Source organism: Macrobrachium nipponense, chromosome 7, assembly GCF_015104395.2.
Source record: "Macrobrachium nipponense isolate FS-2020 chromosome 7, ASM1510439v2, whole genome shotgun sequence".
In the NCBI taxonomy this organism is placed as follows: domain Eukaryota; kingdom Metazoa; phylum Arthropoda; class Malacostraca; order Decapoda; family Palaemonidae; genus Macrobrachium; species Macrobrachium nipponense.
The window spans coordinates 89,682,072-89,707,515 of record NC_061109.1 but is presented as its reverse complement, the minus strand read 5'-3'; positions in this window follow the sequence as shown (position 1 = coordinate 89,707,515).

The window sequence follows — 25,444 nt, the reverse complement described above, 5'->3', positions numbered from 1 at the left end:
GGCCGGGGTCGTCTCTGGTATTCAGCTGGTATTACTGCTGGTATAGCTCTGGCTTATCGCGACGTTTCAACCTTCTCGTAGGTCATCTTCTTGGCTGGTTAGCAGTAGAAGTGAAGAGATGGTGTCTGCATGCCGATACTTATAGCGGCTCGAATCCTAGAGCTGCGTTCTCATTGGTCGAGCCGGTCTGGGGCGAAGTCTGGGATCTCTTGTCGATGGTTGCAGGGATGCAGCCGTGCGATCCCTCGAGTAGTGTATCGGGGAATGAATGTCAGGAGTCCTACCTGCGGTAGGAATCCTATCATCCCGCTGGTGCTCCTGGATATTTGGGTGGTCGGTATTATTGTTATTATTATTATAATTATTATTAGTATTATGACAATATCAGTACTGTTAAAATATAATGTAATTTATGCAATTTGATTTTGGTCTATGCTTAACCATAATAATGACAGGTAATGATCTGGCTTACTTTACAATACACACGCTCATTCTCTCTCTCTCTCTCTCTCTTTCTCTCTCTCTCTCTCTCTCTTGTGAATATACTAATTGATGCATTAGGGGAAAAAGAATCGCCAAAAAAGCATGCAAACTGTGTAAGGTTTTGGTATAGCATAGTCAATCCACAAAACCTAATCAGAAAATGTGCTGCATGCAACATTCCGACCCATCCACAGTGTGCTGAGGTAATACAAGATTTGAGAAAAGACACAAGAATTTTTTGTTCAACATGTCTATCATGGATAGACAATGTTATTAAATCAAGATTGAATGTACAAATAGTTGAGGATGAAGAAGAAGAAGGAAGAGGAAGAAGAAGAAGAAAAAGAAGAAGAGGAAAACGGAAGAGAAGTAAACAAAAATGAAATGACAGAAAAAAATAAGGAAAACAAAGAACAAGATAAAAGTATGGATGCAGAAGATACTCATTGATACTACATATGAGGCATAAAGCAGCATACCTACGAAGAAATAAATTACGATATGACAACAGAAAAGCAAATCCCGAAGGGCTCTACCCAGATCTATACAATGACGGGAAAGAGGAAAAAATAGACAAGAAAGACAAAATCTGCAACCTTTTGAAAAGAGGGAATTGCAGATTTGGAGAAAGATGTTACTACAAACATCCTAAGATATGTCAAAACTATGAAATATATGGTAAATGTGCATACTTAGATGGATATGGGGATGATTGCAGAGATCTGCATCCAAAAAATATGTAAAAACCTAAAAGAAGGAAAAGGATGTAAGTTCGACAAAAAATGCAAATATATGCACCCTGTAGCCATGAATCATAATCAAATAAATAACCAACCAAGTAATAAAATCCAAAATAAGAAAGAAACAAATAAAGAGAGAAATCAAGAATATCAGGTAAAAGAGAAAAGCAAACCACCAATGAGATATGCAGAGGTGTCAGCAAAGAAATTTCAAAGCATCAGCTCCGAAATTCTACTCAAGAGATAATAACTGTATTTATTATGCAAGAGGATATTGCAGAAACGGAGAAAATTGCAGATTCAGACACAAAATGAATAATTATGATGAAGGAAGATCAAAATATTATGGAAAAGTTGGATTTTTTAATGTCAGAATTTCTGGAAATTAAAAAAAGAACAACATACCAGAACAGGAAAGAGACATGGGAAAATCCTTATTACTATCAGTATTAAATGAAGGAGAAAAACACGCAAACCATCATAGTGATGAATGCGCAGGGTTTAGTTACGAGTAACTCAAAAAGAAAAATAGAGTACTTAGAAGAACTAACCCAAAATGAAAAGAAAAATAGATATAATGAATATAAGTGAAACCTGGTATTCCCAAGAGACTGGGAATGATGATCAAATAAAAGGGTTCCAAACTTATAGATCAGATAGAAAAAATAGGAATCAAGGGGGAACCGCAATATATGGGAAAGACAAAAAACAAGGAAAAAATATATGAGAAATATAGTAACTCAGAATGTGAACTAATAGCGGTAGAATTTGAATCTGAAAAATTGATGAACATAGTAAATATAGACCTCCTAATACTAAAGAGTTTGACTTAATAATTGAAAAATTGGATGATATATGTAGAAATCACAAGGACTGGACTATTCTCCTATCTGGTGACTTCAACTTTCCTTTCGTAGAATGGAAAGAACGAATAGGAGATTGTGGTTGTACTTATACATATAAAAAAGAGAGTAATAGTAGTGCAGAAAGCTAAGAGGCAATTGAAAGCTATTAGATATGCTACTAGAATACAACATTTCAACAAATAAATCACCTGCCAACAGAAAGGAAAATACTTTAGACCTAGTATTTGTGAACGAGATGAATTATGTTAAAGAAATAATAGTTTATAATGCGAGTATTTCAGACCATAATGTCATAGAATTAACAGTTCATTCCAAAGCAAGTGAAAATAGAGATAAGCAAGAAATGAAAAAGTGGGAAGGATATGGAAAAACAAATACAACTTCTACAGTAAAAATAAAAATAAAATGGTCAGAAATTAATGAAGAATTAACAAAGATTGGGGGATAACCTTTTCGTAAGTGATGACATAAGGGTAAATACGGAGATATTATATAAAATATTGGAGTAATAGTGGAAAAATATATACCGAAGAAGAAAAGTAAACATCATTCATGCATACCAAGAGACGAAGAATCTTGTTCCAGAAAATCAGAAAGTGGAAAAAGGTCTTGCAAAAGAAAAAAATGCATGAAAGTTATAGAACTAAAAAGTAAGATAGAAAATGCAGAAAAAAAGATTATACAATCAAAAGAAAATGAAAAACGGGACTTGGAAGAAAAAAACCCCTATTAAATATCAAGCAAAACCCCAAACTATTATACTCATATGCGAAGAAGATGAATAAAAGAAGAATAGAAATAGGCCCTCTGAGAATTGAAGGGGAGATTAACGAATGAAAAAAAGGAAAATTTGCAACATACTGGCAGAACGATATAAGAGAGAATTCACCCCTAGAATAGATAATGAAGATAAATGATATAGAAGTAAGGGAAGAAAATAGTGAATATTTAGCTGACATAGATATTAATGAAGCTGATATTGTGCAGGCTATTAATGAAATTAAAAAATGGAGCTGCTGCAGGGCCTGATGGAATTCCTGCTATTTTGTTAAAGAAAGTAGTTCATTCTATCGCAAAGCCACTTGCAATATTATTAAGACAAAGTGTAGATACAGGCAGATATATGATGAGCACAAATTAGCGTATATACCCCTACTTTCAAAAGTGGATCAAGACTAGAGGCAAGTAATTATAGGCCTGTGAGTCTAACATCAATATATAATGAAAGTGTATGAAAAGGGTAATGAAGAAAAATATATGAAACATTTAATAAAAAATAATTTGTTTAATAAAGGACAACATGGTTTCGTACCCGGAAAAAGTACACAAACCCAACTGTTAGTCCACCGTGAAAACATATTCAAAAATATGAAAAGCGGAAATGAAACAGATGTGGTTTATTTAGACTTTGCAAAAGCTTTTGATAAAGTAGACCATAATATATTAGCGAAGAAAATTAGAAAACACAATATCGTGGATAAAGTAGGAAGATGGTTAAAAGAATTTTTACACAACAGAAAACAGATAGTTATTGCAAACGACGAGAAATCGGTATGAAGCCAAGGTAATATCCGGTGTGCCGCAAGGTACCGGTTGTTAGCTGCAATACTGTTTGTTATTATGATTGAAGACATAGACAATAATGTTAAGGATTCGGTAGTGAGTAGTTTCGCAGATGACACAAGAATAAGTAGAGAAATTACTTGTGATGAAGATAGGAACGCTCTACAAAGAGACCTTAACAAAGTATATGATTGGGCAGAGGTAAATAGGATGGTATTTAACTCTGATAAATTTGAATCAATAAATTCTTATGGAGACAGAGAAAGAAAGCTATATGCATATAAGGGACCTAATAATGAGACCATCACAAATAAGGAAGCAGTTAAAGACCTTGGTGTGATGATGAATAGGAACATGGTTATGCAATGATCAAATAGCAACTCTGTTGGCAAAATGTAAAGCAAAAATGGGAATGTTGTTACGGCACTTCAAAACAAGAAAAGCTGAACACATGATTAGCTTTATAAAACATATGTTCGTAGTCCACTTGAATATTGCAATATGATATGGTACCCACACTATCAAAAGGATATTGCACAAATAGAGAGTGTACAAGGTCCTTTACAGCTAGAATAGAAGAAGTTAAGGACCTAGACTACTGGGAAAGACTACAATTCTTAAAATTATATAGTCTGGAAAGGAGAAGAGAACGCTACATGATAATTCAGGCATGGAAACAGATAGAAGGAATAGCAGAAAATATCATGGAAACTAAAAAATATCAGAAAGAGCAAGCAGAGGTAGATTAATAGTGCCCAAAAATATACCAGGAAAAATAAGGAAAGCACACAGGACATTAATCCACTACGCACCAGCATCGATAATGCAGCGTCTATTCAATGCGTTGCCAGCTCATCTGAGGAATATATCAGGAGTGAGCGTAGATGTGTTTAAGAATAAGCTCGACAAATATCTAAACTGCATCCCAGACCATCCAAGATTGTAAGATGCAAAATTATACCGGAAGATGTACTAGCAACTCTCTGGTAGACATTAGAGGTGCCTCACACTGAGGGACCATGGGGCAACCCAGAACAAGATGTAAGGTCTGTAAGGTAAGGTAAGGTCTCGTGGAGAGTAGCATAGGTGACAAAGGTTATCCGAAGCTATTATTTGAATAAGCAACTCCTTCATCACGAAGGTTTGAGACTGAAGATTCGATGAACAGTAATCTTCCTTCTCTTGTCGAGTGTGAGTCACTTATCTCTCTCTCTCTCTCTCTCTCTCTCCTTTTGATCGAGTGTGAGCGGGTAATCTCCTTCCTTGGTCGAGTGTGAGTGCATTACAATATGGTCGAGTGTAAGCTACCTCTTTTGGTCTCTTTTGGTCGAGTGAGATGTTTGTAAAATATCTTGGTTAAATGTATTAAAATGAGAGAGAGAGAGAGAGAGAGAGAGAGAGAGAGAGAGAGAGAGAGAGAGAGAGAGAGAGAGAGTATATTTTGGAATTTTTTTGCAGTTTAAATAATAATAATAATAATAATAATAATAATAATAATAATAATAATAATAATAATAATAATAATAATAATAATAATAATATCCTACAACTTCTTATGGCCAAGTGTGTGAGTTTGTAATCTACCTTTGGCCGAACTTTGTTGGTTGTGAATCGCAAGTCTCAATGGTGAAATGGATCAAAATTGAAGAGAGAGAGATGAGAGAGAGAGAGAGAGAGAGAGAGAGAGAGAGAGAGAGAGAGAGAGAGAGTGTGTGTGTATAAGCTTGATGAAGATAATTCCCTATTCCTGTGAGCTAGAAAGAAGTAGGTGTTGTAATGAAAGGTCAGTAATTCGACAGACAGGAAAACAGAACGAGAGAGAGAGAGAGAGAGAGAGAGAGAGAGAGAGAGAGAGAGAGAGAGAGAGAGAGAGAGAGTGTATAAGCTTGATGAAGATAATTCCCTATTCCTGTGAGCTAGAAAGAAGTAGGTGTTGTAATGAAAGGTTAGTAATTCGACAGACAGGAAAACAGAACGAGAGAGAGAGAGAGAGAGAGAGAGAGAGAGAGAGAGAGAGAGAGAGAGAGAGAGAGAGAGAGAGGAATGCAGATGCATCTAGAAGAAAGGCAAGTCCAACAGGACACGATTGTGTTGGAACAATGACCAGTTGTTTTTCCTCTTGTGGTTTGCAATTGTGATGAAGAAGAAGAAAAAGAAGAAGTAAGAGATGAATTGAGATGGGTCAAGATTCTCTCTCTCTCTCTCTCTCTCTCTCTCTCTCTCTCTCTATTTACTGCTCCCTTACAAAGTCAGACCCCGTGAAGAGTGAAAGGACATAATGTAATGTTGTTTCTATATTTTTAATGCGTTTGCATGTTTGAATACCGTGAATACAGTAGCTATGAGAGAGAGAGAGAGAGAGAGAGAGAGAGAGAGAGAGAGAGAGACAGAGAGAGAGAGATGAATATGCATACTGTAGTATATCTGAAAGGCGTGTTAGTTTCTTCGCTACGAAAAGAATAGCATATCATTCACTGAGAGAGAGAGAGAGAGAGAGAAGAGAGAGAGAGAGAGAGAGAGAGAGAGAGAGAGAGCGAGACTTGCAATATCATGTTACACCTGGGAACCACATGGAAGTTGCATCGTGTCTTAACTAAGCTTCTGCGCTCATGTTTGTTGTTATACGGTTGGACTGTACGACACACACGCACTCACACACATACACAACAACAACAACAACAACAACAGCAACAACACAAAATGTTTCGTAAAAGTTGTTAATCAAAATGCTGAAAATTTAAGCTATGAACAAGTACTAAGGGGTTTTAATACTAATGCATTTGTATGCATAAATTGATGCTTGTGGAGAATATGATATATATATATATATATATATATATATATATATATATATATATATATATATATATATATATATATTCTCCACAAGCATCGATTTATATACAAATATTACTATTAATATATATATAGATATATATATATATATATATATATATATATATATATATATATAATGTGTTGTGTTTGTGTGTATGCGTTTTTGACGTGCCTGTATCATCATCATAATAATAAAGTACATAATTTTCAGTAAATACTAAATTCGCTCGTTTAAACAAACTGACCTATATAGCTGTTACAATAGCGACCAGTGTCTGTCTGTCTGTATGTCTGTGTTTATGGCCTTAATGTGCTGTAGTGGAAAAGACAAAAAAAAAAAAAAAAAAAAAAAAAAAACTTTCAACCACCTAATTTTCTGTAGTGGGGAAAAACTAAATTTAACCATCCCACCCACACATCGGACAACGCGAATTGGTCCCAATCCACAAATTAACCCTTCCATTATCACTGGTGTTGTCAACGACGAGGTCACATTGAGGAGATGTTCTCTTAAGAAGAATCCCATCTGGGACACATCATAATAAGGAGTGGAATAATGTCTAGACGACAATCTTCTCTCTCTCTCTCTCTCTCTCTCTCTCTGTCTCTCTCTCTCTCTCTCGACTGGATGCAGTTTCTCTTTCTCTCCTTTTCGAATTATTTTGGGTATTTTAGTTACTTATCACAGCTCTGTCTGTTCAGGTTTTTTTTTTCAATTTTCTGTAAAAGATAAACTATTTAGATCACTATTTGTCTCTCCGTCTGAATGCACTTTTTTCTGTCCGTCCGTCCGCCCTCAGATCTTCAAAACGACTGAGGCTAGAGGGCTGTAAATTGGTATGTTGATCATCCACCCTCCAGGCATCAATCGTTCCAAATTGCAGCCCTCTAGCCTCAGTAGTTGTTATTTTATTAAAGGTTAATGTTAGCCATGATCGTGCTTCTGGCAACGCAACACAGGCCGCGGCTCATACAGCATTATACCGAGACCACCTAAAGATAGAGCTATTTTCGGTGGCTTTGATTATACGTTGTACAGAAAACTTGATTGCGCATTTTTTTCCTTTTTTTTTTTGTTTTTTTTTTTGCACATGTTTTATCTTATTCTTTCTCCTCATCTTTATTTTAAGCATTCCTTGCGACTGTATGGTCCAGCAATTTCACTTCAAAATGCCTGTTGTAAATTCATTGGGAAGAATCATGTATATGTATACACATACATACACTATATATATATAGATATATATAATATATTATATAATATATATATATAATATATTAAACTGTACACGTTATACAATATAATTTAATATAATATATATGTATCTATATACATTTATATATATGTGTTTGTTTAATGCCATCTTCATAAGCACGAATTGTATATATAACCTTGTAGCCTGCATTCCATTCTAGATACAAAACCCTGTTATTTACACATTTCTATTTTCTATCGTTGCAGGTACTACGTACGGCAGCAGGAAGTTTTAAAATTCCTCTAAGTACAACTTTCTACCTCTCCTTCAGGAAAGGCAAGTCCCCTAAAATCTCTTAACATTCGGCATAAATTAGAAGTATAGCTCATACGAGGCACTTTTACGTCTCCCTAAATCTCGGTTACAGCTGCATTTAAACGAGACGATTCGGTCGTATAATCTTGCTCTACATTTTCGCTTAGTCTGTTTACGGGTGCGTTCAATTGGGATCGAAAAATGAGAGTAAACAAAATAAGTAGAGATTTGCCATAAAATTGCTGGCTTGTCTTTTTCGTCGGGGGGGGTGGGGGGGGGGGGGGGGGGCGGTAGTTTTATTTGTTTTATTGCTACTACCGGGTATTGCTTAGGTTAGCCTGACTCTTGCTAGTTTTATTGCTAAATTATTGTTCACATGTTCTGAAAAAAAAACTTTTTCAGGAGTTTCAGGATTGCTAGAATTATTCGTCGATATCTTTAGTCGAAATATATTCATGTTTATATATATATATATAATATATATATATCTATATATATATATATGCATACATGTATACACATGAATATATTTCGGCTATAGATGACGACGAAAATAATCTTAGCATTCCTGAAAATCCTGAAAAAATATTTTTCAGAACATGAGAGTCATTTAGCAATATATATATATATATATATATATATATATATATATATATATATATATATATATATATATATATATATATATACACACACATATATATAATATATATATATATATATATATATCTAAAAAAATCACCATAACGTGAGTGGAAAATCTTGAAGTAATAAAAGTCCTCACTTATGTAAAATGTGTATTAAAGATACATAAAAGCCGGAAGCTTTCGTCTTCTTGATCAGTAGACCTCATCAGCCGTACTGATTTTTCCTTTTCAAAAAATATACAAAATACGAAGGACAGGCAGGACTCTGGAACCGTCTCCAAGGGAGATAAACAACCAAAACAAAACTCTCTCAATCATGTTATTCCCTCGTTCAAATGTCTGGCCAAAAGACGAGCCGATCGTCGTGGTTGAACTACCTCCTCTGTGTGTTCGGCTGTTCCCTCGTCCAAAACTTCTGCATCGGCACCTGCAATGTATATATGATATATATATATATTATATTACTATATATAATTATATTAATATATATATATAAATAATATACATAACGTATATAATATCTATATATATATTATATATATATTATACAATACGTTATATAATATATATATATATATATATAATATAATATATATATGTGTGTGTGTATATATATATCGTATATATACGCATATATACGTATATACATACATACACGACGTAAATATTTTATTAGATATGCTTGTTAACATTTGAAGAGTTTTTTCCATTGGATTTACACTTTTATCTCAAGATTTTGTTTAAAAAGTCAGAACTTTTTCTTTTATCATAGTCATTAATTACTTTATCATCCGTTTCGTATGAATATATCTTACTCATTTTTATCTGAAGTTGAAAATTACATCTACTTAAATAGTTATGGATAGAAAATAGATACATATTCATATGGGCAGTTCTCATAGATATTCATAAATATCGTATTGGTAAACCCTCTAAAGTAGTATCGGAACACTTGCGGATTAACTTTTGGATGTAATCCCAAATAAATATGGGGCCCCCTCCCCGGCCACCTCCCAAAAAAACAAAATTCCACCCTCAACTCTAGTTAAATATTTATGAATACAAATCTAGTCAAATATACTTTCGTATGGATAAACTATCTAGAAGCATAACAAAAACAGTTATATATATATATATATATATGATATATATATTTATATATATATATATATATATGTGTGTGTGTGTGTGTGTGTGTGTGTATATGTATATATATATATATATTCTGAAACCATCAGATCATGAATATTCGTATTGACAAATAATCGAAAAACATAACAGAACAAACGTGGAATTAATCCCACTCGATGTAAATGCAGAAAAAGAAATCCCAAACAAAATCCTACACAAACTAAAGTGCAAAGACATGTGAATAAATCTTTAAAAAAAAAAAAAATAATACTAATAAACCTAGAGGAAATATGGTACCAAGACATTATCGCACCCACGGACCAATCATGGATCAAACCCGTCCGTATTCAGGGGGAGGGAGTGTAAGGGGGTAGGGTTGACCCCCCTCTATTTTTCAGGGGGAAGGGGTCCACGGGAAGCCGCCCCCTACTCCCTCCTTCCATCATCGTCCTTATGGCATATTCTTGTTATTATTTTCAAAGCTTCCCTCATTACCACAACCACCTCCTACTTCTCTCTCTCTCTCTCTCTCTCAGCCCCATCACAGGTAGGGAGATAATTATGAATGATGCAGCAAGCTGAATGCTCTCACAAATCATATTAATCATTCTTGTAGGGGAAGGTTTTTCTACGGTAAAAAAAAAAAACTACAAAGATTGAGCTTATTTTTTTTTAGTGAATCTCCAATGAAGTTTTTAGTTTCTTTTGACTTAATTATTCTTCAGTTCCTTTTCATTCTTAATTATTCTTTTTCCTTTGTTCATTCTTTTTCATTTATTTATTCTTTTTTTTGCAGTTATGTTTTGTAATGGGTGTCTAAATATATGTTTTATTTTTATAAAAATTTAAGACTTTTGATAATGAATTCCTAAGTGTTTTATTTGGCCAGGTTTAAGCATTATGTGTCTAGACGCTTGCTCTCTCTCTCTCTCTCTTCGTCATGTGGAAAACAGCTTTTTATTGTAAATGCATAATTTTCCGAGGAATTTTTATTATTATTATTCTCTCTCTCTCTCTCTCTCTCTCTCTCTCTCTCTCTCTCTCTCTCTCTCTCTCTCTCTCTCTCTCTCCTTTATGGTCTGGAATAATGGATGTTTTTGTGAATATAAATCTCTGGGGGAAATGTTAACATATGGGACATTATTATTATTATTATTATTATTATTATTATTATTATTATTATTATTATTATTATTATTATTATTATTATTATTATTATTATTCCAAGATCAAAAAAGAACAACCACCTAATGATTAATGTGTAAAAGCGAGTATATCCTTTTCAGAACAAATGCTATAATGCCCCCTTGTATATCCTAAACACAAGACATTCCTCCTGTATAGCATCCTGCGAGCACAAGGACTCTGCAACAATGAGCTTCGGTTCAGCAAGTTGTAGGATCTGTGTAGGATCTGTAATGTTACCTCCTGCTGACTTGGAAGGATTTCATTTGAGAAAGAACACGAGCGTGCGTTTCGAATTCCGTCTGGGTTCATGAGACTTTTTTTTATTATTATTTTTCTGAAATGAAAGTTTAAGTAAGTTTTTATTATTCAATATTTGTCATGAAAGTTTAGCTAGGTTTTTTAGTTAATGTTTTTTTAATGAAAGTTTTACTAGAATTTTTTTTAATTCAATATTTTTTCATGAAGTTCAGCTAGATTTTTTAATTCAGTATTTTTTAAATGGAAGTTTAGCTAGATTTTTTAAATTCAATATTTTTAATGAAAGTTTAGCTTGATTTTTTTCATTCAATATTTTTTTTAAAGTTTAACAAGATATTTTTCATTCAATATTTTTTTTAATAAAACAATTTAAATGCATCACAGAGTCTTGGTTTTTACATTTTTTTTGCAATGAAAGTTTAACTAGACTTTTAGCTCAATATTTTTTTATGAAATATTTTAACTACATAAAAATCTCAATTTTTTGAATAAAATAGTTTTATGGATCAGTGAGTCTCTCCATTACATTTAAAATATACATGAGATCTGTTGTGGACCCATGGACTCAGAGCAGCCAAACAGGACCTAGCGGCAGCTTGTACAAGAAAAACTTAAAGAAGATGAGGAGCTAGAATAATAATAATAACAATGAGAATGTGTTAAAATTAAAATACAGAGAGCAACGCAGTTGCTGACCTAAGGGATGTTGCAAGGTACCTTAGGGAAATAATACCCACCCACCCTTTACATTTTTGGCCCACCCTACGCCGCTCCAAAACCTACCAAGGTCACGTAGGAACCACCGAAATTTGAGGGCCTACAAAGGAACCTTTCATCCGTGTTTTTAACGTTCAGCATGCGTTGCTCTGTTGTGGGGTTGGGGGGTGGGGACGGGATTTGGTTATTGTCAGGGAAGAATGTGATAATATCCCCTCCTGGGAAATCTGCAGAAATTGGTCCGTTTTGCCATGAAAGAGGACCCGTGTGTGTGTTTTTGGGTTGGCTGAAATGCGCGTGCTTGGGTGTGTGTGTGCGGGGGGGGGGGGGGGGGGGGGGGATGTTTGGGGTTTGGGGCGCCGGTGTGGTCGAGGGGGGGTTGGAATGTGTTTGCGTAGCTTGATTTCATTGTTATCAATTGATTGTTTATTTCTGTTATTATATATTATTGTGAATCACTAAGGGAGAATCTCTCTCTCTCTCTCTCTCTCTCTCTCTCTTTCCTGACAACCTTGCGTTACTGTAGTGACAAAAAAAGAACATCAAATAAATTAATGACTTATCTCGCCATTTTATTAGTCCATGATAATAATAATAATAATAATGATAATAATAATAATAATAATAATAATAATAATAATAATAATATATGAATTCATCATATTGCCAAAGTTAGAAACTGCTATCTTGAATATAGTTTAACAAAGCGTAAATGGATATAGGCTAACCCTGTGGCGATGGGTATTGTCTTACCACGGGTACACGAATGTAGTCTTAACCCTGTGGGGATGAATATAGCCTAAACATGGGTCAGATTGGACTCATGCATACGTAGTTAAATTATAGCCCCCGAGGGTAAGACTATATACATCGGCTATAACGGGCAAATCCTTCCCACGCCAGATTTTTCCGTACTTCTCCTTCCTCATGAAAGCGCCGTCGGCTTATCTGATGGGCATCTTGATTATTATTGCTACCCCGTGGGTATGGGTGGGGAGGGTTATGCGTGGCCAAATACCCTCGTGGCACTTCTGGGCTGGTTGGATGATAAGTTCCTCAAAGCGAGAGGTGCATTAATGCTCCTACGTGATTATTGCTACCCGGGGTGGTTGGGGCGGGGTATGAGTGCCCATATACCCCTGTGGTACTCGTAGGTGAGGTTGGCTGAGAAGGTCCTTAGACAGTGAGAGGCACAAGTCCTTGATATTGCTACCCCCTGGGGGTTGGTATGTGTGCCAAAATACCCTTGTGGTACTCGTATAGATGATGTTAGCCGAGAAGATTCTTACAGTGAGAGGTGCACGAATGGCCCTATTTTTTTCTGTATATGACCGGTGGTTGCCATAGCTAGGCCAGGCTCCTCTGCCTATATAAGTTCCTTTTTCAGGTAGAGTCCTTCTCCTGTAACCAAAGGTCTAGGATACAGAAGTGGAAACCCCTTTACCTTTGGGTAGACTGTGGTAGCCTTTTTAGGTAGAATCCTTCTGCAGCTAAAGGGAGGACCTGAGAGAGAGAGAGAGAGAGAGAGAGAGAGAGAGAGAGAGAGGCTTCCTTAGGTCTAGGTTAAAGAAATGGAAACCCCTTAAAGAGAGAGAGAGAGAGAGAGAGAGAGAGAGAGAGAGAGAGAGAGAGAGAGAGAGAGAGAGAGGCAGGCTTCCTTAGACATAGGTTAAAGAAACAGAACCACTGTAGCTTTGGATCAACTGTAATATACTTTGAATTAAGTGCTTGACTTTAAGTGGTATACTTAAAGAAGTTCGTGGCTTTTCCATGGGCTGTGTAGGTTCCTTTTAGGAGGAATCCCTACAGGAGGGAGGGACTCTTCCTCAGGGCTTAGTCAAAGGAATGGAGCAACTTTACCTTTTGAGTAAACTGTAGTATACTTTGAAATAAATGGATAAGTGGTTTACTTATCTTGCAAGTTCCCGGGTCTTGCAAAATGGTGTAAGTTGTAAGTGGGGAATTCTTACCACGTCTGTCTTCCTGTCATTACAGAGAATTACACAGTTATTTCTGTCTTCCAGTCATTACAGAGAATTACGTAATTATTTTGAAAATATTTCGGAGGTTTGGAATCTGTGTATCCCAGAACCCCTCAGAACGTAAGACTTCGACTCTCTGGTCTGAAGTACCTTCATCAGAAGCAGCTGTCTTCTGAAGCCTCATTTTTGTTATTGGTACCTGCCCATTTTTCGGTGGAGGTCAAAGACGGGTTGAGGGCAGGTGGCAGGGTGGGGAGGGAGGGGGCAAGTGGGAAGGCAGAGGCCGTCAATAGGTCCTCACACCAAAGAGGGTATCCCAAAGGCGCCGCCCTCTGACAAGGTCGTGTTAGTACCTTATTGGATGTGGTCGTTTGAGCCGTCGAGGAATAAGTTTCAGACCGTGTAGTTAACAGGTCGTCAAGTGTGACAGCGCCAAGGGCCTCCTCCTCCCCCTCTCCCTCCTCCTCCTCCTCCTCCTCCTCCTCCTCCTCCTGACCAACAGGTCTACCTTATGAGACTAGTTTTCTTTTTGTGTTTTCCTCTTCCTGACTTTTTTTTTTTCTTTTTATCTGCAACTTTCTTATACTGTTTACTTTTAACTTCTTTTCCATACCGCCTTCCGGAGGTCACCTCTCCCAGCTATATTTCAATATCTGTCAAATATTTTCTCCATGATATTCTGCTCCCTTCTTTCATCCTGCGTCTCTTCCACGTTTTCTTCCTGAATTTTTCTTTTCACTTCCTTTTTTCTCAATATCTCTTCTCATTTTCATTCACAACGTTTTTTTTCTTTTATCAAACCTTTTCTCTTTCCTTCCCAAATTTTTCGATGTATTTACACTACAAACTATATAGATATCTATTAATGTTTACCTCTCTCTCTCTCTCTACTCTGTTTATTTTCAATATTTATCTTTTCTTTACCACCTTCCTGAGGTGGTCTGTTCCAGTTTTCTTCCCAATGACCATATTTGCTTCCAAGCCTCTCTCTCTCTCTCTCTCTCTCTCTCTCTCTCTCTTCCGCATTTCGTCATATCCACTTTTTTTCCCTCCATCCCCTTTGATGTTCCGTAACTCTGATTACTCTTCTTGCCTCTCATGACAAGGAAATCAACACGACAACCCAGCGGGCGCAAGTGTCTCGCCTTGCGGTACTCCGGGAGTTTTCTGAATTGCCTCTCTCGATGAAGACACCTCAGTTATAAGTAGAGGTGCTGTTTTTCTGATGCCATGTTTTGGGAGGGGAGGGAAATGCTTTAATGGGTCTTATTTCTCTTAAGGTTATATTATCATTTGGTTTATAGTTTTTTTTTTTTTTTACTATTGTGATTTGTTGTGTAATCTGCAATTAAATTTGAATCATTTCTTTTATAGAATTTTTAGAATTTTGTTTAAAATTTTTTGTCATTAATGATTTGTTGTGTCATTTGTCATAGAATTTGGCTGAATTTTTTTATAGTTTTTGTCATTAGTGGTTTGTTGCGTCATTTGTCATTGAATTTGACCGAGATTTTTCTGATTTTTTCATTCGTTTATAGTTTTTGTTAGGGATTTGTTGCGTAATCTGTCATTAGATTTGATTCAAATGTAGACAACAGTTTGTATATTTTCATTTTGTTTACATTTTTTGTCATTAGTGAATTGTCGTGTAATCTGTCATTGAATTTCATTCAAATTTAGTAAACAATTTGTCTGAATTTTGTTTGATTTTGTTAATGGTTTTTGTCATTAGTGATCTGTTGCGTAATCTGTCATTAAATTTTATTCAAACGTAGCCAGCAATTTGTCAGAATCTTTTAGAAATTTTTTCATAGCTAATTCAGATAGGCAGTCACGAAAACAACCCTCCCCCCCACCCACAACTTATCTTAATCACCATCATAATACACTAGAAAGTACCCACTCACCATACACAGTATGACCACATAAACATGCCTACCATCACAATATTATGAGGTACTTAATACCCACACTCATTACATCACATCACTATAAACATGATGACGGACAAGGCAACCATCATCCTACATTATAGAGTACGTCATTATCACATACATTATTACCTCGTGGGGGTATAATACCCTAATGCCCATCAGTGCGTCCTTTCGTAAGAGGCTCTTTAACTAAACCAGGTTTAACCTCGATAAAAGGGGGCGTGGTCAGATGGACGTAACCTCTCTCGTGGACTCTGACCCACCCCGAGAGAAGGGGGCGTGGCCTAATGGACTTCGATTTAAAGTCTTGGCCCGGAAAGGAAATGTTTGGACCTGAAATACATCATCTACCTGAAAAGGAGGGTTAGTAGTGCCGCCAGTGCGGCTCACGTGGTGGACTGTAGGCATTACTAAAGAGGCGTTTCCAGCGTTCATTTGGCCCTTAGGTGCACATTCTCCTTAGTTTTACTGTACCTCCATTTTCTCGTTTCCTTTTCTTTCGTCTTGCTGTCCAACCTCTCTATGTAAATTTTATTTTCTGGATTATTATTATTATTATTATTATTATTATTATTATTATTATTATTATTATTATTATTATATTCAGAAGATGAGACCCCTATTCATATGGACAAAATCCACCAAGGGGGTCCTTGACTTAAAATTCAAGTTTCCAAAGAATATTATGGTGTCCATTTGAAAGAAGCAGCAGAAGGTAATAGTGAGTGCAGAAAGAGGAGATCAGTTACTGGAAAAGAAAAAATGAATTAACATATTAAGGAATAGATAAAAATACAAGTAAATCATCCAAATACGAGGATAAATGTAACATGGTAGTAATGCATTGCTCTTTATCCAGGTGTCACTCTTTTTATTGTTGTAGGAAGCCTGAATAAAAAAAATGCCCCAGTTTTTGACTTGTCAGCCTCAATTTCGTAGCTGATCATCTCCTTTATCTGCCGAGAGCGACCAGATTCGCTTGACAAAAACACCAATTTGCAGTAAATGGGCCTCAAGGTCGAACTTCTCAGTTCCAGAGGTCCTTTATTCCTCACACCGTTGGACTGTGGAACAGCTTCCCAGAGGATGTCTTGCATCCTGGAGCTTCTTCAGAAGTTCATGCGGAGATGCAGTGCATTACGACCCTAGTACTATTCTTGCATTTTAATACATTTTTCTCTATTTATTAATTCATAAATTTGTCTTTTCTTCTTTAATGAGTGGGATCTACACTCTACGTATTTCCCTTCACCTCTTACTTCTTCCTAATGAACACCATACTTTTTGGAAGCTTCAATTTCAGGTCATTGGTTTCATCTTCTGAATAATAATAATAATAATAATAATAATAATAATAATAATAAAATAATAATAATAATAATAATAATAATAATAATAATACGTTGAAAGCAAACCCTCTATTAAACATGTTTTATTAAAAGTAATTGCTAGCTCAGCAGCGTGAATTTTGTAAAGGTTCTTCTTTATTTTTCTAATTATTGTTTTCTCATTGTTGCTCACCAGTTTAAGCAACAATGAGATAACAATAATCAGAAAAATATAGAAGAACCTTTATAAAATTCACGCAGCTGAGACAGCAGTTATTTCTAATAATAATAATAATAATAACATAATAATAATAATAATAATAATAATAATTAATAATAATAATAATAATAATAACTAATAATAATAATAATAATAATAATAAAACAAATGATAATAATAATAATAATAATAATAATAATAATAATAATAATAATAATAATAATAATAATAATAATAATAATAATAATAATAATCAGAGCAAGCCAGCAATATATTTAAAGCAGACAACACCTTCGACATAAACATTAAAATACAGAGATACTCATTGATTCACCTCACCCGACGAACTTGTCTGAACGTTCCCATAGCCGAGCTCCTTCCCTAAGGACATTGAAACTTACGCAAGGCGTTCTTCCAGGTGAAAGTCTGTGTTTAAAGTCCGCGTTTTAAACTCTGTGTTTACAGGGGAGAAACGAGTCACCCTTGGGAACCCCAGGGTGCGAAGGAAAAGGTCTTTCCCAAACTAGAATGGGGTTTGTACTTCTACGCCTGACCTGTTTTGCTGCATCGCGAGTTCTGTAGCCTCAGGATTGAAATGAAGACACCTTGCTTACTCACTTATTTACTCACTTATTTACTTACTTTCTCACTCACTTACTCACTTATTTACTTAATTACTCACTCACTCACTCACTCACTCACTCGCTTACTTACTTACCTACTAACTTACTTACTCACTCATGTAACTTGTGGTCACGGTTTTGTTATTGTCCAATCAGGTGTTGGTGATCTTCTTGCAGCGGCATAAGGCCCCAGGTCAGGCTCTTTAAGCGTGAGAAAGTTCGATCTCATGTATTGAGAGAGAGAGAGAGAGAGAGAGAGAGAGAGAGAGAGAGAGAGAAAGAATTTTTATCTGTATTTTTCAACTGAAATATAAATTCGTATTTTATTCATTCTTAGTGTGAGGGAAATTATTCCGTATTAATGTAATAGATTTCTCTCAGAGCAAAAGTTGTGTTTTACCAAAATGTATATTTTCAGAGCCATAACATGTCATCATTTCAACACCAAGAAAAAGAAATGTATTGTTTCTTCAGTGACCAAAATCTTTCCAGTAATTCGAAGATTACGTGTTTCCAGTAGTTCTCAAGCCAATTGTATAACAATCACCTGTGTTTATTTTTTGTTTTTTACTTTATTTTTTGAAGAAAAGCATTGGAGCCTTGGTCAAATATAACCTTCTTTTAGACAGCAAAGTTTTAGATATTCCTTTTTTGGGAAAACATGATTTCCCCCGAAATAAATAAACTTGGATTTTTGAGACAGCAAAATTTTTAGGTTCACCTCTTTGGGAAATCATAATTCCTTGAGATGAATAAATAATGATTATTAAGAGAGCAGTTTTTTAGATATACAATTTCAGTGTTAATGCGTTTAGGAGCAGAAATCTGAAAAAAATAAATGTTTAAAGAAATATTGGTGACTGATATCAGTGATAAAATAAAGTAAGAGTTTGTTAAGTGTCAACAGACCTATGAACTCTGGTGCAAGCGGCAGGATGTCACGAAGAAAGCCAAATAAAGTATTGACAATTATGCAATGTTGATGCATTTAGAAGCAGAAATCTGTAAAAAATCAATATTTAAAGAAATATTGGTGACTGATATCAATAATCCCATAAAGTAGGAGTTTGTTAAGCGTCAACAGACCTATGTACTCTGGTGCAAGCGGCATTATATCACGAAGAAACCCAAAATAAAATATTGACAATTATGCAATATTGATGCGTTTAGAAGCAGAAATCTGAAAAAAAAAATATTTAAAGAAATATTGGTGACTGATATCAATAATCCCAGAAAGTATGAGTTTTTTAAGCGTCAACAGACCTATGTACTCTGATGCAAGCGGCAGTGGTATGTCTCAAAGAAACCCTCAAACTGTTTGATATCAGAACATAAAAAAAAATAATAATAACTAAATAAAAGGAATTAGCAGCGAACGAACGAAACAAAACGGCAGGAGATAATGGCAATCGTAGACGAAAATTGGGAGATAGCAACAACAGAGGGAAACTGCTAAAAGTGAAAGTGAAGGAGATGGCAACACACAAACCCCCCCCCCTCCCCACCCCCTCGCCCTCTCCACCCCCTACCAAACCCCTTCCCAAGTCCAGACAATATAGGACGATGGTAGGTAATACAGACACCTAATGATCACGACACCTTTGGGGCCTCAGCTAAAAATAAAAATAAAAAAAAAATGATGGAAAAAAATCATGCATTATTATTTTCTCGAGTTTTAAGTCATTTTTCCCCCTGAATTTTAGAACCAAATGATGGAAATTTGGGAAGATAAAGTATATGTGAAGTGTGTATATTAGTTCTAAGGGTCTGAGGTGAAGTGGGAAATACGCATGTCACTCTCTCTCTCTCTCTCTCTCTCTCTCTCTCTCTCTCTCTCTCTCTCTCTCTCTCTCAATATTCCATTGCCTGAAAAAAGAAATGAAGATGTGTGCATATTCGTATTAAGGTTCTGGAGTGACATGAGACGTCAGCTAATCTCTCTCTCTCTCTCTCTCTCTCTCAGAGCCTTCCATGCCTTCAGTAATGCAAATCAGATGCATCTGCAATCATGTTGAGATCATGCTCAAGCACTTGAAAGAAGTAGAAGAAGAAGAAGAAGAGAGAGAGAGAGGCAGTGCGTGATTCGTGAACGTTTTAACAGTTTATTTAATTCTAATATTCACGCTTGAAGGGAAATCCTCTTAAGTACGTGACAGGGTGTTACTCTGCATAAGAGCTTTATCAGCAACGAGAGAGAGAGAGAGAGAGAGAGAGTGAGTGTAATCTGATGTTTTATTTTCAACTTAACAAGCTTGAAATGTGTTTAGGATTCACAAAACCAAGTTAAGAGTAGAAATCAAGAAATAATGTGGCTTTTAATCCTTTTTTTACATACATTTTATAGTCTCTCTCTCTCTCTCTCTCTATTACATACATGCATACACACACATACATACATGTACACACATATGCGAGTGTGGAAGCGTTTAAAAGAAAGCTAGACAAATCATTAAGAGGACTCTGTGAATGAACATTAAAACCTGCTTCTAGAGATAAGTGAGCACACGATATCTCCTCTTAGGATGGACTAACAAGTCTCCGAGACATCCTCATCCTTGTAACTCCTTGCAGTGCGTCTTCACTAAACTAACCCAGCAGCCAACGCCTCAAGAATCCGTGCGTACACGATCAGGAATCAGCGTAGCGTAACATAACCTTTTAATATTTTTTCTTTTTTTTTTTTATAATCATCTCCTCCTCATCCTCCTCCTCTTCCTCCTCCTCCTCCTCCTCCTCCTCCTCTCCTCCTCAGAAAGTGCGGGGTCACGCCTTTGATGCTGCAGTTTTTTTCTTTTTTAATTTTTTTTACCTTCGTCTTCTGATATTATTTTCTTCCTCCATTGGCGATGGTGCTTCTGAGGGACGGGTCGAGAGAGAGAGAGAGAGAGAGAGAGAGAGAGAGAGAGAGAGAGAGAGAGAGAGAGAGAGAGAGTTACAAGGATTAGGATGTCTCAAAGACTTGTTAGTCCGTCCTAAGAGGAAATATTCGTGTGCTCACTTATCTCTATATAGGAGCAAGTTTTACAGTTCATTCACAGTGTCAGAGAGTCCTGTTGGCAAACAGTCATAAAATGGGAGAGAGAGAGAGAGAAGGGGAGGAGGAGGAGGAAAGACATTCAGGCAGACAATAATAAAATAGAGAGAGAGAGAGAGAGGAAAGACATTCAGACAGACAGTCACAAAATGAGAGAGAGAGAGAGAGAGAGGAAAGACATTCAGGCAGACAGTCACAAAATAGAGAGAGAGAGAGAGAGAGAGAGAGAGAATGAATTAACTTAAGACCATGCTTGGAATCAACCCCAAATATCTATGCAAGACGAGAAACATTACTTTAAACTTAACTCCCAGGCTCAAGCAAGGGTCAGTTGCTCTTCTATAATGCTCAAAAAACCAATCAAATCAGAAACATCTCTTCTACTAAGATGGTTGTCTTTCGGGCTTTCGGTTGTAAACACCGGCCATAAACTGTGGTCTTGGAATGATAACTGCCAAAAGCCACATCTTATGTTGCTTATCTTTGCACAGCCATTCCTACTCTATTTGGAATCATGATGAGAGAGAGAGAGAGAGAGAGATAGAGCCCATATTTTTGATTGCATGCTTTGACCACATGGTTATCCAACGACACCTCTCTCTCTCTCTCTCTCTCTCTCTCTCTCTCTCTCTCTCTCTCTCTATGTCCTCCATAGATTTTCACTCATTTATTTCGTATATCACCTTCCATTTCTCAAACCCTTCCTTTGGTAATTTCCTATTCCTCTCTCTCTCTCTCTCGTAGTAGCCATCTTGCTTGGTGAGACGTACCCGCGTGAAGTCAGATTAATCAACAGATATCACAAGTTTAACATACGACTAGAATTTGAGAAATATCTAGAAGTGTTCGTGAACTATCGGTGATAAGATTAGTGTGAAAATAGTAGGATAAAGCGTCTTCTAAGTTAGTTTATCAAGTGTAATACTATAAATCAGAACAAGATGGCAGTAAGTTCCAACTGCGGGAAGAGGTGGCGTAATTTAGCGTGTTTAGCAGATTCGCAATACGATGAGGTAGCAGGAAGGGAACTGGCATTTCTCATCTATGAAATCAGCAACAGTCCTAACCAAAAAGATACAAAAGCATTCATAGATATATTAGAAGGATATAATCCTTCAAACTGGAACAAATCTAATGAAAACATCTTGAAAATAATTGAAGAAGTTCCAAATAAAATCCAAGTGGTCAAGAGACTCATAAAGAAAATATACATAAACCAACATATTCCGACAAAGAAAATGAATAAGGTGAATCTTGTGAATATCCTAATTGATGCATTAGGAAAAAGAATGCCAAAAGCATGCAAACTGTGTAAGGTTTGGTATAGCATAGTCAATCCACAAAACCTAATCAGAAAATGTGCTGCATGCAACATTCCGACCCATCCACAGTGTGCTGAGGTAATACAAGATTTGAGAAAAGATACAAGAATTTTTTGTTCAACATGTCTATCATGGATAGACAATGTTATTAAATCAAGATTGAATGTACAAATAGTTGAGGATGAAGAAGAAGAGGAAGAGGAAGAAGAAGAAGAAAAAGAAGAAGAGGAAAACGGAAGAGAAGTAAACAAAAATGAAATGACAGAAAAAAAAATAAGGAAAACAAAGAACAAGATAAAAGTATGGATGCAGAGATACTCATTGATACTACATATGAGGCAATAAAGCAGCATACCTACGAAGAAATAAATTACGATAAATGACAACAGAAAAGCAAATCAGAAGAGGCTCTACCCAGATCTACACAATGACGGGAAAGAGGAAAAAATAGACAAGAAAGACAAAATCTGCAACCTTTTGAAAAGAGGGAATTGCAGATTTGGAGAAAGATGTTACTACAAACATCCTAAGATATGTCAAAACTATGAAATATATGGTAAATGTGCATACTTAGATGGATATGGGGATGATTGCAGAGATCTGCATCCAAAAATATGTAAAAACCAAATAAAAGAAGGAAAAGGATGTAAGTTCGACAAAAAATGCAAATATATGCACCCTGTAGCCATGAATCATAATCAAATAAATAACCAACCAAGTAATAAAATCCAAAATAAGAAAGAAACAAATAAAGAGAGAAATCAAGAATATCAGGTAAAAGAGAAAAGCAAACCACCAATGAGATATGCAGAGGTGTCAGCAAAAAATTTCAAAGCATCAGCTCCGAAATTCTACTCAAGAGATAATAACTGTATTTATTATGCAAGAGGATATTGCAGAAACGGAGAAATTGCAGATTCAGTTCAGACACAAAATGAATAATTATGATGAAGGAAGATCAAATATTATGGAAAAGTTGGATTTTTAATGTCAGAATTTCTGGAAATGAAAAAAAAGAACAACATACCAGAACAGGAAAGAGACATGGGAAAATCCTTATTACTACCATTATTAAATGAAGGAGAAAACACGCAAACCATCATAGTGATGAATGCGCAGGGTTTAGTTACGAGTAACTCAAAAAGAAAAATAGAGTACTTTAGAACGAAAACTAACCCAAAATGAAAAGAAAATAGATATATATTGATATAACCAGTGAAAACCTGGTATTCCCAAGAGACTGGGAATGATGATCAAATAAAAGGGTTCCAAACTTATAGATCAGATAGAAAAAATAGGAATCAAGGGGGAACCGCAATATATGGGAAAGACAAAAAACAAGGAAAAATATATGAGAAATATAGTAACTCAGAATGTGAACTAATAGCGGTAGAATTTGAATCTGAAAAATTGATGAACATAGTAATATATAGACTCCTAATACTAAAGAGTTTGACTTAATAATTGAAAAATTGGATGATATATGTAGAAATCACAAGGACTGGACTATTCTCCTATTCTGGTGACTTCAACTTTCCTTTCGTAGAATGGAAAGAACGAATAGGAGATTGTGGTTGTACTATACATATAAAAAAGAGAGTAATAGTAGTGCAGAAGATAAGAGGCAATTTGAAAAGCTATTAGATATGCTACTAGAATACAACATTCAACAAATAAATCACCTGCCAACAAGAAAGGAAAATACTTTAGGACCTAGTATTTGTGAACGAGATGAATTATGTTAAAGAAATAATAGTTTATAATGCGAGTATTTCAGACCATAATGTCATAGAATTAACAGTTCATTCCAAAGCAAGTGAAAATAGAGATAAGCAAGAAATGAAAAAGTGGGAAGGATATGGAAAATACAACTTCTACAGTAAAAAATATAAATGGTCAGAAATTAATGAAGAATTAAACAAAGATTGGGATAACATTTTCGTAAGTGATGACATAAGGGTAAATACGGAGATATTATATAAAATATTGGAGAAAATAGTGGAAAAATATATACCGAAGAAGAAAAGTAAACATCATTCATGCATACCAAGAGACAGAAGGATCTTGTTCCAGAAAATCAGAAAGTGGAAAAAAGGTCTTGCAAAAGAAAAAAATGCATGGAAAGTTATAGAACTAAAAAGTAAGATAGAAAATGCAGAACAAAAGATTATACAATCAAAAGAAAATGAAAACGGGACTTGGAAGAAACTATTATATCAAAAACCCCAAACTATTACTCATATGCGAAGAAGATGAATAAAAGAAGAATAGAAATAGGCCCTCTGAGAATTGAAGGGAGATTAACGAATGAAAAAAAGGAAATTTGCAACATACTGGCAGAACGATATAAGAGAGAATTCACCCCTAGAATAGATAATGAAGATAATGATATAGAAGTAAGGGAAGAAAAATAGTGAATATTTAGCTGACATAGAAATTAATGAAGCTGATATTGTGCAGGCAATTAATGAAATTAAAAATGGAGCTGCTGCAGGGCCGGATGGAGTCCCTGCTATTTTGTTAAAGAAAGTAGTTCATTCTATCGCAAAGCCACTTGCAATATTATTAAGACAAAGTGTAGATACAGGCAAGATTTATGATGAGCACAAATTAGCAAATATATCACTACTTTCAAAAGTGGATCAAGACTAGAGGCAAGTAATTATAGGCCTGTGAGTCTAACATCACATATTATGAAAGTGTATGAAAGGGTAATGAAGAAAAATATTATGAAACATTTAATAAAAAATAATTTGTTTAATATAGGACAACACGGTTTCGTACCCGGAAAAAGTACACAAACCCAACTGTTAGTCCACCGTGAGAACATATTCAAAAATATGAAAAGCGGAAATGAAAACAGATGTGGTTTATCTAGACTTTGCAAAAGCTTTTGACAAAGTAGACCATAATATATTAGCAAAGAAAATTAGAAAACACAATATCGTAGATAAAGTAGGAAGATGGTTAAAAGAATTTTTACACAACAGAAAACAGATAGTTATTGCAAACGATGAGAAATCGGATGAAACCAAGGTAATATCCGGTGTGCCACAAGG